The sequence below is a fragment of the Mus caroli genome, unplaced genomic scaffold (assembly GCF_978045245.1).
Source record: "Mus caroli unplaced genomic scaffold, Mus_caroli_1 scaffold_4, whole genome shotgun sequence".
Taxonomy (NCBI): Eukaryota; Metazoa; Chordata; class Mammalia; order Rodentia; family Muridae; genus Mus; species Mus caroli.
The window spans coordinates 51,167,722-51,181,600 of NW_028227259.1; the positions used below are offsets into that span (position 1 = coordinate 51,167,722).

The window sequence follows — 13,879 nt, forward strand, 5'->3', positions numbered from 1 at the left end:
CAAACAAAAGCACATTAATGTTTTTATTTTCCTTTGCAACATCGTTAAATGGTGCAACAACCTTTTGCCCATCAATTTGTAGTATCTCTAGCCAGTCTTCTTTCAGACAGATTCTCTGTTCACCTGATAAATGTTTACAAGTCTGAGAAGAGTCAAACCTGACTCCTGATTTCCTTCCAAACCATCTATGAGACACTGAATTATACACACTACTATACTATGTTTTATAAAGCCTTTTAATTCTTGGAAATTTGGCAAACCTTGAATAATATTTAGTAATTCTCAGACAACTAAGTCATGTAGAAACAGGAGTGGCAGTTAGAATATGTTTCTAAAGAAAACTCTATATGTGAGCACATTTTTCTAAAGATGTTATTTAAGTTCTAGTCACAAAATTGTTATTATCTTCACTAACTTGCTATACTTAGGTAAAACAGACAGTTTATTTTAGTGATTCTTCAAAATTTCACCCGTAACCGCTGACATTTAGTGAATGTCAAGATACTTAATACAAGGTTGTTTTCTGGTTTGTGCAATAAGATTCTATTGTTATTGACCTTAAACCGGTAGAAAAAAAAATTTTTATCTCAAATCATATTAAACAGAGTCTTAGATTCAGTAAGCAGTTAGTTTTGTTAAAGTGTCTACTCTTCATAGTTTCTTTAATCTATTTTTTTCAGCAATGTTCAAGAACCACATTATAATTTATATACCCTCCTGAAAACATTTTATTTGTTCCAAGTTTTTTTAATTTAAATTTTATACATGAGAATTTCCTATCTGTGTATTGTATCAATATAATTTCCATCCCTCCTTCATCTAACTCCAACTCTAACTCCTCTCACAAGTACTCTCTCTCTCTCTATCTCTCTCAAGTTCATGACCTCTTCCCTCATGGTCATCAGTACTCTCTCTCTCTCTCTGTCTCTCTCTGTCTCTCTCTTGCTCTCCCTCCCTCCCTTCCTCTATCTGTATGTCTGTCTATCTGTCTGTCTGTCTCTCTTTTACACACACACACACACACACACACACACACACACACACACACACACACCAAGCCCACTTGCTGCTGTTTTTACCTACATATGTTATAGCCCAAACACTTGGGACTGAGAAACTCATCAGAATATCAGAATGTTTGTTCCCAGGAAAGGCTGATGTAGCTCTCTCAATAGCTACTGACTACCTACAGCTCTTCACCTAGGGATGGAGCTTTGTAGAAATTTCTCCATCAATGTTTCATGTCAACTGGTGTTGTCATTACTTAGATCTTGGTGAGGTAAATGTACTTGATATTCCATGGGTTCATAGAGTAGAAGACATCATCAAAAACCAGGTGTGCTTTTATAATCTATCCATCCAGATTTTAAGAGACCTCCATAAGACCTGTACATGGAAAATTTATGAGTCATGTTAATCTTGCTGTTATTATAGGAGATTTTCTGAAAGTATCAAGAAAGGGGGTGCCTTGATCAGACTTACATTTTATAAGATTATTCTGACTGTCCCAATTTGGGGAAGTTTAAAAGTGGATGTGACCTGGTCTGTTTTCTGGAATTTTCTGATCCTTTTGAAATGGGGGTGGTCATAAGTAATAAGATGTTAACAAAAGAGATTAAATCAAAGGTAAACATTACAGTGGTTGGGATTACCAGAAAAACAACTCTTGCCAGATGACAATGCTCAGATCCTTCAAATCTCAAAACAGAAAAAGTCTTAGTCCCAATATAATAAAATTAAGGATTAATATGACCTGGAGTATATCCTTAAGGTTCCCCTGTTTATCCTCTAAGCACTGGTGTGACTGGATTAGGAAACCAAAGCCTTTAAGATGGTAATTAATTGTTCAGCATGCATGAAATACCTGTTTGGATTCATCCTCCAGCCTAGCAGGGCTGTAAGAAGGACAGGAATAGAAAGAGAAAAGACAACCAAACAGCTCTAAGGCATAAAAGGAAATGGGTAGTTATACCCATGGGAGGAGTTACAGAGCCAAAGTGTGGAGCAAAGACTGAAGGGAAGGCCATCCAGAGACTGCCCCACCTGGGGATCCATCCTATATACAGTCACCAAACCCAGATACTGTTATGGTTACCAACAAGTGCTTGCTGACAGGAGCCTGATATAGTTATCTCCTGAGGGGCTCTACCAGTGCCTGACAATTACAGAGGTGGATGCTCTCAGCCAACCATTGGACTGAGCACAGAGTTCCCAATGGAGGAACTAGAGAAAGTACCCAAGGAACTGAAGGGGTATGAAGCCCCATAGGACAAACAACATTATGAACCAACCAGTACCCCCAGAGCTCCCAGAGACTAAACCACCAAACAAAGAGTAGAAATGAAGGGACCCATGGCTCCTAGAGAATAGCCTAGTCAGTCATCAATGGGAGGAGAAGGCCTTGGGCCCGGTAAAGGCTTGATGCCCCAGTGTAGGGGAATACCAGGGCCAAGAAGCAGGAGTGAGTGGGTTGGTGAGCAGGGGAAGGGAGAAGGGGATTGGGGGTTTTCAGAGGGGAAACCAGCGAAGACGATAACATTTGAGATGTAGTTAAAGAAAATATCTAATAAAACAAAGCAAACCAAAACAAAAGATAATCTGATGTCAGAGAATGGATCTTTATTTCCCTATAACTAAGAGAAAGTGACACACAGATGTGCGTGTACAGGAGAAGCTCTGTAAGGTCTCTACGAGAAGGGAGACAGCATGCAAGCACAATCAGAGGTCCCACGGGGCTTTAACCTAACAGTCTAATAATGGATTTCTAGCTCACAGATCTATGAAAAATTCTGTCTGTTCTGTTTAGTCTCTTCCTCTGTGGCCTTCTGTTACACAGGCTCTAGCTAGAAAATCAAGGCATGTGTCTGAGATAAGATGATTCTGAAGCACTCAGGTAAGCACGAGGCAATCAGAAATCTTTATGGAGAGAGAGCTAGGAGGAGTGTGAGAGACCTGTAGGAGAGCGAGAGCGGTGCAATGGTTGAAGCAGAGGCTGTCAGCACAGAAAGCCTTCATGAGCTCAGTGTGCTGCTCAGCTCTCAGAAGTCAGGAGAGGCCAAAACAAAACATAATCTAGCCAGGTTCTCTTTCTCAGACCCTGGAAAGGGATCTACCCCTTTGGACACCTTGAATTTTCATCCCTCTTCCACCCCCTCAAATCTACTTGTTATTTTGGATGGTCAGGACTAGAAACCTGGCAGGGAGGGGAGAGGTGTTAGTAGGAGGTGCTTTGTTACAACACCAGGGGGAATCTAGTAAGGAAAGTTGCTGCTTATGTACAGAGCACTTGACAAACACGGGTAACATCAGGTAATGGGGCTGAATGGGAAAGACTTGGCTTGGCTTTGACTTTTCAATTTGAAAACGGAAATAGAACTACATCACTTTCTCGCCTTCCTTTCCTCTTTCCAGCCACTTCCAGGTTCCCTCCATAAACCCCTCAATCCCTCCCATGGTCTCCAGTCAAGTTGATAGCCTATTTTTCTTTGAATACATATGTGTGTGCATGTGTATGTGTGTGTATCATGTGTGTACATGTATTCAAAATATAAGTAAAATATGCTTAGTCCATTTTTTGATTTGTGTGTAAATGACTTCTGGGCTGACTCTGCTCTTGGACAATCAAAGGCCATCATCCCGTGGAAAGGCTTGTTCTCTTTTTCCAGCAGTTATTCGTTGCCTGTAGTTCTTTGCTAGGCTCCTGGAAGATTCCTTTTTTTACTGTTGAATGGGTCTTAATTCAAATTAAGCAGTCATTTGTTACCACTAACACTCGATTGCCATAAATCACATATTTCCCTCCCCTGGCAGCATGCATTGTATTTTCTAGACTGTAGGAAGGAGGCTTTAGGTCAGATCCAGCTTCAATCCTCCTAGTTCCACATCCTAAGTATGTACACTGTCCTCAGCAGTAGGTCTCACAGTCATCCCTGAGGCAACCCGATGGCTATACTATTGGGGGAGTCACTTGGACTACTGTGACCAACTAGGCAACAGAAGGTTTCCTATTGGAAGCTCTATGTTTATGAGAGCCCTGAGCTATACAGGACACTTTTCTGATGTTCGGGTTTGATGCCAATGCTTGACCTCCGAGTCTTTGTCAGTCTGATCGCATCTTCGGTGCATTATTTTGAGAACTTAATCTTTCATTCAATACTAAGTCATCTATGCTGGAGACTGCTTTCACTGTTCTTTGCTTTGAAATGCTTAAATTGAGCTTCTCTTTTGAAGAATATCGTCAGTAGGAAAATGGCTACTTGTCAATACTGAATTCTTTTCATAGAAATAAAATATAAGAGTTTTGTTCTGTTTTCAATAGCCCACTGAAACATCTCCTACCACCTAAGGCATACACTTAGCAGTAGGTTTCTGACTCTTCATAAGCTCTTGAACCTAAAAAGCCAAAACCAAAGAAGCCAAACAAACAAAAAACAATAAATAAAAAGTTTTGCCTGGCTTAAAGATTTCAGGACTTTGACAGCTTGCTAATCACATAGCATTACTACCTTATCAACACTGATAAAATCATGCAGATTCTGTCAAAAGCTCAAGAAAGTATAACTGTTCCTGGACTGAAGCGTTTGTGGACTAGAACTTGTATAATTGAACCTGATTGAAAGGAAATTCTATTATTTATTTATTGTAACCAAAAATTGAGGTTTCAATCAACCATTTTTCTTGCCCTGCTTTGGAAATCTTTCAAGGTAGTTTTATGCATGGCTGCTGTTGTACATGGTTCTATCTGTCAGTGTCCTTTGTTTCAGAGAAAAGTCCCTCATGACAAGAGACAGGATTTGTCCACTGTATGTGGTCTCTGAGGCTTCCCTCAGAGCTCATTGTGTTTTATCAGCTTTCTCTGGTCGTTGGCCAGCACCAACCAGTTCCCCTGACTTTCTGGAATCACTTCCCAATCAAACATCTGGCATTTAACTGCATGTCATGGAACCCAGCCTGTCTTAAGCAAGACAGGAACTTGTTTACCTTTAGTGATGTTTTTTGAATCTTCCTTTTGAGCCTGCCAATAAGGTTCAGTTTGAGATGTCTGGGTCACCAGTGAAAAAAAGATAGCCTCTATTATTATATCCAATTATCGGATAATAACGAAAGTTCACTGTATCCCTGCATGTGGCAAAGCTTGGAATCAGCTTCTCGAATTCTGCTGCTTCCACTGCTGATTGCGATCTTTGTTTTTAAATCCTGATAGATAACATGAATGTGAACTGATAACATGTAGCTGTGTACTCTAAAATTTAAATAGGTGTGTGCTTTTAAATTAAGAGATGCAAAAGTATGTCTTTTTGCTGTGGAACCTAAAAGGAAGCCTTGTCCTCGCTGGACAACTTCCCATTTGTACATGTGTGTCAAATGAGATGCAGTGCCTTGGGGTGATTCGTCTTTAGGGTCCACTGAGATACTGCTTTATGCCATCTAAGTTATTTGTAATGGGTACCCATTTGACAATGCTACCACACTAGCCCTGTGTTGAATGAAGTCTATGTCACTACTCCGAGGTATTGCCTGGGTAGCTTGTTCTGTAAAGTTCACAGTAGAAAAGGTTTTAGGCACTGAGGACTAAAGGTGTGTGTGAGAGATTTCATGCTGAGTTCTGTGACTGCAGCATGAAATCAATAATAGATAGTCTGTAAATGAATGAACAAAGCTGTGTTTCCATGAAATTAACGAAGATGAATTAAAATAGGCAACAAGCCCACTGAACACTCTGAGCATTGCATGCAGGTAACAATGTTTAAGATGCAGGAGTGAGAACAGAGAGGAAAATTCCAGACATGTCTACATCCTCTGGCCTTCTGGAAACTTTGGAGGTAATTCCACTCCTCAAAGAAAACAAATCAAAAAGTAAGGCTTTTCTCCTTTTTTCGTTCATGAAGTCACCTGATTAATTCCTGTCCCTCAGAGTTTTTGTTTGCATTTGTGCTGAGCGTAAAAGCTGAGAACAGTCAATCAAGAATGAAAGATGAAGGTATTGTCTGGAGAGCTGGAAAATATATCAATATTACAGTTGGAATACTCTGCTTTTGCACAACTGGGTTCTGCACAGGTTTGCTTGGGAAGGGTCTATTATTGACATTTTCATTATAACTTTCTGACATGAAACTGTTTCAAAAGATGGAACTAAGACATATTTTCTCAAGATTGACTCCAGAAGGCTAGATACTGTTCAAGAAATGAATTTTTATGAACTTTCCAAGGAAACATTCTTAGCCTGTTTTTGTGAGTCCAAAAAACCTGCAAAAGAGATTGCTGCCTTATACTTGACAGTTTAGTAGAGTTTCTGAGCTGATGATATACAAACATAGTTTAAAACTATTTGTAAACCCAATGATTTAGAAAATATTTTAGGGGGTGATGATATTTAATTAATGGATCAAAGAACCCATAAAAACATTGTAAATCTGATCAAAGATGTTTTGGGTTAAAGCAACAAGATCCTTATTATTAAAAGTAATCAATTTCCACGTGAATGTTAACTTTCTATTATTTATGTTGTTATTGAAGAGGGTATCATCCCGAGTGAGGTAACCCAATCACAAAAGAACTCACACAATATGTACTCACTGATAAATGGATATTAACCCAGAAACTTAGAATACCCAAGTTACAATTTGCAAAACACATGAAACTCAAGAAGAACGAAGACCAAAGTGTGGTCACTTTGCCCCTTCTTAGAATTGGGAACAAAACACTCATGGAAGGAGTTATAGAGACAAAGTTTAGAGCTGAGACCAAAGGATAGACCATCTAGAGACTGCCACACCCAGGGATCCATCCCATAATCAGCCTCCAAAGGCAGACACCATTGCATACACTAGCAAGATTTTGCTGAAAGGACCCTGATATAGCTGTCTCTTGTGAGGATAAGCCGGGGCCTAGCAAACACGAAGTGGATGCTCAGAGTCAGCTATTGGATGGAACAGAGGGCCCCCAATGGAGGAGCTAGAGAAAGTACCCAAGGAGCTAAAGGGGTCTGCAACCCTATAGATGGAACAACAATATGAACTAACCAGTACCCCCTCCCCCCACAGAGCTCGTGTCTCTAGCTGCATATGTATCAGAAGATGGCCTAGTCAGCCATCATTGGGAAGAGAGGCCCCTTGGTCTTGCAAACTTTATATGCCTCAGTAGAGGGGAATGCCAGGACCAAGAAGTGGGAATGGGTGAGTAGGGAAGCAGGGAGGGGGGGATATGGGGGACTTTTGGGATAGCATTTGAAATGTAAATGAAGAAAATACCTAATAAAATATTTTAAAAAGTAATCAAATAGTAAAAAATAAGTCCCATTATGCTGTTCAGAATTTGGAATGGATGAAACTTTAAGAGTGTCACAGTGGATGTGCCAGCTCATTCCTTCAATTGCAGCACTCTGAAGGCAGATCTCTAAGTTTAGGGCCAACCTTGTCTACAGAGAGTTTCAGGTCAGCCAGGACTCATAGAAATTATCCCTGTTGCAAAAGATCTGTGAATATGAAATCTTCTTGAAAGATTCCAAAGCATGAAGAGATGTGGTTGAAACCTCAGTTGTTTCTGCCACAATAAACAGTAGAGTAGAGGCATGTTATATCTTCCAGGAATCACCTACCTCTGTGCTATCTGTTGCTTAAACTAGATCAATAGAACCATACATGTAGGTGAAATGTTTAAGAGTTAGTACTAGTTCTCATTTAGTGGAAAGTGAAGAAGCTCACTGGGGCTCTCACTTTAGAAGGTATTGATGTTCTTCTCATGGGAACTAGGAAGCTCATTTAATGGCAGGATATAATTATCTATATCTATATAGATATGTGCTTTTCAATTTATTATTATTAGTATTATTAATTTTATGTTTGTGAATACACTGTAGCTGTCTTCAGACACACCAGAAGAGGGTATCAGATACATTACAGATGGTTGTGAGCCACCATGTGGTTGCTGGGAATTGAACTCAGGACCTCTGGAAGAGCAGTCAGTGCTCTTAACTGCTGAGCCATCTCACCAATCCAGAACTGTTCATTTTATTATTTCTTGTCCCATATGTGACCTTTTCTCCATGTTCTCTGACCATGGTGCCATATGCTATGCATCTATGCAGCTAAAGGAGTACTCAGAAGAGAGATATTGGAGTCAACTCTTCTACTTTTGTTTTTCAGCCTCCAAAATTTTAGCTAAGTAGAACTGTTTTCACAAAGATTCAGGCCCCTAACCTTGGGAGTTTTATAATGACTAGAAGGTCTCAAACCAGATATCAGGACACCAAACTTTGTTCTGCACTGTAGTCCAACCTGGAAATATCTATTATTACCTGTTTCACATGGGACATTTCCTTTAAAGACAAGTATTCAACTGTTAATGGCAATAAATAAAATAAACCCAAGCTACTGAAAAACATATTGCTTTCTTCTTTTAAGACATTTATATTTGCTAAAAGCAGATTTTAACGTACTAAACGAGCACATCATTTTCCTCTCTCCTCAGCTCCTCTCTGATATCCCTCAAGAGGCCTAAAACATACTCGTTTACAATACATTTTACAGGTAATATTCAATAAAAGGACAGAATATCCCCTCATATGTTCTGTTCATGAAAAATAACCATCCAGTTCAGGTTTTGAACATCATTAATAAGACATTTTTTTTAAAAGCCAGTCAAGATGTATTTATTAAGAAATTGTCCCTCTGGGGACAAAGGGAAACCTCTACTAAATGTCCATTTTCTACTGTCTCTTGGCCTTAAGAGCACATACCTTGTTCTATTTCTTTGAGTGACTTTTAGGTTTTTCTCAGATTTCAAAACTGAATTTCTTAAAGAGAAATGGAGTCAAAAGGAAGCAAAGAAAATCCAGATGGAGCATTAGTGTCCAATGCAGAGGAACCCAAGGATGTTAGCCCTGAGCTATGGAGGGTATGGTAATTGCCTAATGCAAATTTACTGAGTGAATACATTATTGAAGTCACTAGTACAGAATCCTATACTGAGCTCGTCTATAAAAGAAAGGACTTTGAAATGAACACCATATGGCTTAAACACTGGACCAATAGAGACTTACATAACAATTTTCAGAAAGTGCTTCCAGTGACAAACTAAAGCCATAAGCAGGTGTTTTGCTTGCGTGGAAATCACTCACAGTGGAAAATATTGACATGTATTTATTGTGTGCAAGTGCTAAAGAAAACTGCATATGGTCTCTCTGGCAAAATCAAGTGGGCTCATGTTAAAAATAAATCCTATCTGTATGGCAAACTCTATAAACACACACTGACATGATAAACAAATGTAAATCTGTTTAGTTTTCTTGTAATTACTATTTTTAAAAATTTGCAAAAGGGTTCATTCTCCCTTCCTGCCTGCTTCTCCATAGTGTGTGTGTGTGTGTGTGTGTGTGTGTGTGTGTGTGTTTGTTACTTTAAATGTGAAGCCTGACCAGTTGGCAGAGGGGAAAGGAGAGACAGTTTTCACAGGTTCCCAGTTGGATCCATTCTGGCCCACTCCCCTAACTGGAATTTCGACACAGTATAGAAGCAAAGGGAAACCCATATTATCCTGAGGCTTCCTTAGAAACATCATTTATACTTGTTTACAGATCACTGTTCAAAACAAACCACCCTGAAGGGATTAGCTGTCTGAAAGGATGCAATTTGCCTCTTTAATGACACAAGCTGTATTGAGAATGTTCCCTCAGCTCCACATACTGTTTGAATTTTGTTTCCATTTGCAAATGTAGGGTGCACAAGACTAGAATGGCCTTTAGCTCTAGCCAAAATTTCTAACGAACAAAGTTCAAGGGGGCCCTGGTCTTTTCCCTGAGCAGGCTTCCCAGTGTTTTCCAAGGTTGACTTCTAGGTTTCTGGGGACAGCCGAGAGTATTTCCAGCAGAACGGATGGGTTCCTTTTTCATGCACCAATGGCAGGGCCCATTAATTTTCAAGACACAGTATAAACCCCAACTGGGATCTGAAGTGTTTGTGGAGATTACATACCAGGGAAAGGGTTACTGAATGAATTAAAAGTAAATGTCACTTTCTCAAACTCAGGCTGGTAAACACAGCTTGGGGAAATATTTCCTTTTGCCTGAGCGACAGCAGTTGAAGGTAGGTAATGCGGTGCTTTCCGACTGAATTAGGTCTGAACAATGTTATATGACTGGTCTGCTTGTTTGGACCCGTAGGGTTTAGTTCACTAGGTGGTTCTTTCTCACTCTCTGTCCATTTGTGGAGCCCAAAGGCAGTCTGCAGTTGAAGAGACACATATAGCACTTTATAGCCGTATAAGATCAATAGGACAAGCCAGTAAGGGCCCAAAGCAATTTCCTCCTACACCCTTCAACTTGCAATTACATTTGCTGCTAATGGCCATGGGTCTGGACCCATAGTTACTGAAAGTTCCCTGGGTTCAGTGTTTTATGTGAGAGAATCAAGCTTTGTTTCTTATCTAAATTGCCAGTCCATTCTTGTTTTCGTCTTGAATACACTAGAGAACTGTCGTCACGCTCTTGATCTTGACAGAAAGGATAGTTCAGATGCACCAAGTTGGTTACTAAAATACCGAAGTAAATTTTATGACACTTCTCTAATTGGTTAATGTACAGAGTATAGCTGTTGATCATGTAATGATGCTGTGTAGCAGTAGCAGTAGCAAACAGTAAGTACTGTGGCCATGCCAGCCTTATGTGCCAATGAAATTTACAACCAACCAACACCACATTCCTTTGGGCCCAGCACACCCTCATTACTGGGGATGTCTAGTTCTGGAAAAGTAGAAAGTTTGCAACCCAAGACCCCAAAAGCATCACAAGTGAGAGGCCAACCAACAAGGGAAAACTTGCAGAAAACAATGAAAAAACTAAGTGAGAATTAGTACAGTTTTCAGTACAATATGGTGGGGCAAACAAAGAGTATTCTTTGTAGATCTTCTTTGGCCCATGTCATCAAGACTGGTAACCCCTTTTTAGGCATTTGCTTCACCTAAGGTCTTCCTGACTCCTGTGACTGATTCTACTCTGCCCCCACACCCCTTGGATGTTTGTAGCTTCTGAATCCAGAGTAAGAAGACCAGAGGTCGCAGACAGTTGGTTGTCTACTACATCTTATAGCTGTATTGATTAATTAGGTGAGAAAGGCTTGAAGTCTAACTCTCTGGCTTAAAGTAGTGTGAAAAAACAACATTTGAAGTTCCTTAACTGCTTTTCTGCAGATTGGCCTGGGCCGAGGACACTGAAAAATTGTTACTTAGCTTCCTTCCCTCTTGGACCATTTCTAGCTCCACTTCCACTGTTCTGTCCCTTCTGCTGGGAGATTGTCTTTAGTAAGTCACTCGCTTGGGAATTCTTGCTGGAGAGTCTGCTTAGGACATAGTATACTATATATCACCTATGAGAAATCTATTATACATGCTATATTTTCATACGTATACAGTGTACGATTTAACCTGTACAGCAGTCCTAGAAAATTGTACGCCAGAGTGTGTAGCCAACCTGCTCAGTCTTATGGAGTAGTGAGACAGTAGACCCATGTGCCTTTTCTAGGAAGGGGAGAAAAAAGAGAGAGGGTAGATAATGAATACATACATACATACATACATATGGTGATCCTCGAAAATAACATGTATCATCACTCTACAGCACAGAAAGGTGCCCATACTGTGCATTTCATGTTTATGAAGAACAGAAAACAAACAAACAAACAAACAAACAAAAACAAAACAAAACAAAAAACATTGAAACCTCCAAATACAAAGAAATGCATTTCTTCATAGGAGCTAAAAATGTTTACAGATTGTATATTTGTTGCAAATCACCCTATCCCACCCTATTAATATTATAATCATTTTGTGCTAAGTATACACAAAAATTGACTTAGATGTATAGAATATAATACAATCTCATTCTCAAATAAAAATCACAGCACACATATGTGTGCCTCGTGAATCCACAGCTTGACCTTCCTTTTTTTTTTTTTAAAAAAAATATATATTTATTTACATTCCAAATGTTGCCCCACTTCCTGGCTCCCCTTCTCAGAGTTCTTCACCCCACCCCTCCCCCAGTTTGACCTTTGAATCACTACATTTGCACTCAGAACAGGCAGGGACACACAGGCCGGAGATGCTGCTTAGAAAATATCACACTCACAGAGAATGGTCTACTGCTAAGTAGGCCATGTACAAATGCTGAATTCTTACCCCCCAAATTGTCATGTTAAGAGGGCAAAGATAAACAAGCATTATGTTCTGTACTCACTGAGGAATAATAGATTAAACATAAAAACATTCTTACTCTTGACCTTGGAAGCAAAATAAGTTTTAAAAAATGCTGTATGAGTCATCCTGCACAGAGTTTTGAAATATAGTATTTGTTTGAAGTGGCTCGATTTGCTGTAACACGGTCTTCACTAGAGACAAATCTTTGCAAACAGTAAATCAATAAAATCACCCTTTGTGCCCACTGAGGAAGCTAAGAAGCTTGGCAGCAAGTGACAAAGGTCTAACAAACCTTCAGCTAAGATTTTTTATAGCAAATTAGTGCAAATTAAAGGCCTCAAATGGAGAGAATTATTGTTAGCTGTTAGCTTGATCCTCCTCATTAGTAACTTCCACTGGGCTTCCATTACACAAATAGCTTTATAAAGTAGCCCTGAAAACAAACCAAAGAACACGTTTCTCAACTTTCTTAATAAAATATTACTTTCCAATTGTCATTGCATTTGCCCCAAAGATTCCATTCTCCTTTGATTTAACTTTATTAGCTTTGGGAAAAGGGGATTCATGGATGTTCCAGGCTCAGGGTGGTTTACCACTCACACTAGAATCATTGCCAACAGCCCCTTGGGGCCATCACTTTAACAGTCTCCTTGGACCTTTCCAGGTATATAGATAAACAAGGCTTACCTCCCCACCTTATTTTGTATTGAAGAACCTTATCAGCAGCTAGTAATAACAATGAAGGGATAGAATTAAGGTCTGAATTGTATCGCACACAGTTGGAGAAGTATTTCAGATGGAGATAGATAATCAGAGTGATATCTTGAACACTATTTTCAAAATCCAGTCAACTCATATACATTAGTGTATATATAGGTGATGGTAGAGACTTTAAAATGCAATATCTTAAATTGCATGACGTTTTCCTCAAATGGTATTTATTTTTAATATAACAGTTATCTTTAGATGGTGAGTGCAACTTTAATTTTGAAACTGAACCTATATTGTGAGAAAATATAAAATCACAGTTAAGACAAAACAAATCAATTCTCTACACTCTTTGATCTATGCAGCTTATATTTTTCAAGTTTTAGCCTCAAGGAACTCTTTAGCTTTTACTGCAATGTTTTGCAGGCAGACTTTCTAGTCATATATATGACTATCTGTAAATGTAGAGTTCAAACAAGATATGCAGATATCACACAGGATATAGAGACAGCTGACTCCCAGTTAATGGCACATATATGTATGTATAGTGTGTATGTGTGTGTATGCATACAAAAGCAATTTTATAAGTCTTCTCTTTGGCATATGTATTTCATGACTATCTGGTACATCATGTAGAATTATGAAAATTATATAGACTTTTTTCCTACTGTCTTGTTGTCTGAATTATTCTATTAGAAGTTTCTCAAGCACACTCATACATAAAATTGTAAGTTCATATTTTAAAACAGTAACTCTATAAGATAGTGTCAAATTAAAGTAATCGTACTTTAATTATTAAAAGTTAGAGGAGAGGGTTCTCCCAAGTAAGCTCCTGCTCAGAGTTCAGAATCTCTGCATCTGGGGAATATACAAATATAATGTGTTCTCTGTACCCACTCCACAAATAAAACAATTCAGATTGGTCAGCCAATGCTTAGATGAAATAGGTATGGAATAGAAGTGCTTAGTCAGTAACATTATT

At 39.1% G+C, this 13,879-nt stretch overlaps 1 protein-coding gene across 3 annotated transcripts in view; it reads right to left on the reverse strand.

The window, feature by feature from the left end:
* Kcnip4 (potassium voltage-gated channel interacting protein 4) overlaps positions 1 to 13,879 on the reverse strand; it is a 1,126,911-nt gene that overhangs the window by 241,611 nt on the left and 871,421 nt on the right. The gene's annotated exons all lie outside the window — the stretch shown is intronic.